Source organism: Solanum pennellii, chromosome 1 (assembly GCF_001406875.1).
Source record: "Solanum pennellii chromosome 1, SPENNV200".
Taxonomy (NCBI): domain Eukaryota; kingdom Viridiplantae; phylum Streptophyta; class Magnoliopsida; order Solanales; family Solanaceae; genus Solanum; species Solanum pennellii.
Window position 1 is genome coordinate 69,462,775 of NC_028637.1, and position 3,074 is coordinate 69,465,848.

Genomic DNA, 3,074 nt, shown 5'->3' on the forward strand with positions numbered 1-3,074 from the left:
AAGGCCTCTAATATCAACAAATCTGGAATGTTCAGAATTCGAGCATTCAACCGAAAGCATACATGTCCTTTAAAAGATAGAGTTTATTCGCAAAGACATGTAACTAGCAATTTAATAGGAGGGATTGTGAAACCTAAATTTGTAGATCATAAACGTAAATATACACCAGCTGATATAAGAAAAGATGTTAAGATTGATCTAGGAGTTGATGTTAACTATATGTTGGCTTGGAGGGCCAGGGAGAAAGCATTGAAATCTTTGAGGGGTACACCAGCTGCATCATATGCAAAGTTACCTGCGTATTTGTATATGATGGATATCACTTACCCGGGGTCTTATATACGTATNTCTCATATACGTATGAAAAAGAGTATGAATTATGAGTTCTTGTATCTATTTGTTGCATTGAATACATCTATCCAAGGATTCAATCATTGTAGACCAGTAGTCGTGGTGGATGGTAGTCATCTGAGAGGTCCATATAATGGGACATTTGTTGCAGCAAGCACGACAGATGGCGCAGGTATATATATATATGTAATAATGTATATGTATATACGTGAATCTGTTGTATATGTACATTTAATATATGATTTTGATTTTATTGTAGGACATATATTTCCACTTGCGTATGGTATTATTGATTCAGAAAATGATGCTGCGTGGACTTGGTTTTTTGAGCAACTTAAAGAAGCATACGGTGAGAGGAGTAACATGTGTGTTGTGTCTGATAGAAATGAGAGCATTATAAAGGCTGTTACAAATGTATACAGTAATGTCCCACACTATGCTTGTATGTGGCATTTATGGAATAACATTCAGAAAATGTTTAGAAAATCTCATGAGAAGTTATCTGGTGTATTCAATACAATGGCAAAAGCTTGCACAAAGAATGAATTTGATATGTTAATGGATACTGTAGAAAAAGAAGATATAAGAGTGAAAGAGTATTTGGATTTAGCTGGATATGAAAAATGGGCTCTTTGTTATGCACAAGTACATAGAGGATGGCACATGACATCAAATATTGTTGAGAGTATAAATGCAGCACTTGTTTCAGCGAGAGAATTGCCTATTTTTGAATTTCTCGAAGAGGTAAGGCTATTATTTGGAAGGTAGAATCATGACTACAAGAAGGAGGCAACCTGCACATTCACATCATTGATTGGAAAATACCATGACGTACTAGCAGACAATGAAGCATTGAGCACAAGAATGACGGTAATATTTAAGAATAATTATATATTTAGAAGCGTGTAAAAATTTAATTGTATATTATATATTAGTATGAACATCATTTCATTTAATTGTATTTATAAATGAGCAAGTTGTACCGTCAACGGAATATGTGCACAATGTTAATGATGATGGGAGATATTTTGTAGTCTGTCTAAAAGAAAAAACTTGCACCTGTGGAAGATTTCAGTACGAGGAAATACCTTGTGAACATGCTTGGGCTGTATTGAAATGGAAGAGTCTACCACCAGATGAATATTGCTCAGATTTATACAAACCAAAGACAATGTTGAAGACATATAATATGCCTATACATCCTTTACCGGATGTAAAGGCATGGTTGATTCCAGATAGCGTTATTGCTGATGACGTATTACCTCCAAAATTTAAACGACCTCCTGGCAGGCCAAAGGGTAAGCCTCGGAAAAAAACAGCAAGAGAGTTTTCGAGGATTAAGGGGAAAAATACATGTAGCACATGTGGAATGGCAGGTCACAATAGGCGTTCGTGTAGGAATAAGCCAAAAGATGTTTAAGGCTGATTGTTTTTTCCTAATTAAATTTGAATTGAAACTATATGCATTATGACTTAATTGAAATCTTTGTTTTTGTATACTTATATTGCTTAAACTACGTCTTAATTTTGTTATGTGTTGTACATTAATGTGTGTGTTGTATGACCTACAAAAGTAACTATTATACTCAATAAGTTTTAGCATATACTATATACAATGATTAATTTGAACAACATATATATTTGTTATACAAATGCGTAAATTAAATTTATATATATATATGCAACATGATAAAATGTTCAACACTAAACAAGTAGATCTTATAAAAATAAAACTTTATTATCCTATATACAAATAAAAACCTGAACAACATATATTGAATATGCATATACAATTAATAAATACATTGAATAAGTGCTAGTATATACTATATACAAATAAAAACCTGAACAACATATATCTTTTGTTATACAAATTCGTAAATGCAATTTGTATATATATATATTTATTCAATAAGATTGTATATGTATATATTTATTCAATTATATTGTATATGCATACACAATTAATAAATACATTGAATAAGTGCTGGTATATACTATATACAAATAAAAACCTGAACAACATATATCTTTTGTTATACAAATTCGTAAATGCAATTTGTATATGTATATATTTATTCAATAAGATTGTATATGCATATTTAGATTGTATATGTATATATGTATTCAATTAGATTGTATATGTATATATAATAATTCAATTAAAATGTATATGTATGTATTTATTTATATAATACGTTATACAAAATAACACTAATATATAGTATATACCTTATACAATGAAATGAGTGTGAGTATAAAATATATACAGTTAATAATTTGAACAACATATATCTTTGTTATACAAATTCGTAAATGCAATTTGTATATATATACTCAACATGATAAAATGTTCAACAGTAAACAACAAGATCTTATAAAAAATTATAAAACATTATTAGCCTAAAATATAGTAATTGCATTTATTTGTATAGAAAACTGTGTATATATATATATATATATATATGTAAGACACTTAATTTTAAAAGTAGTTTTTATACAATTAAATTGTATATGTATATATTTATTTATATAATACGTTATACAAAATAACACAAAAAGATAGTGTCATATATTTTTATAACACTAATATGATAGTTCAAAACAAGCAAAATGATATTACGAGTTAATTAAAATAAAAGTTATCGTAAAATTGTTAATCTAAAACTAATATTTAAACTGTCAACTAAAAACCAAAACCATGCTACAACTAAGGTATAAAA

General features: G+C 28.6%; 1 pseudogene; it reads left to right on the forward strand.

Moving 5' to 3' along the window:
- The first annotated feature begins 623 nt into the window (after positions 1 to 623).
- LOC107001560 lies at positions 624 to 1,771 on the forward strand (annotated as a pseudogene).
- Positions 1,772 to 3,074: the final 1,303 nt, after the last annotated feature.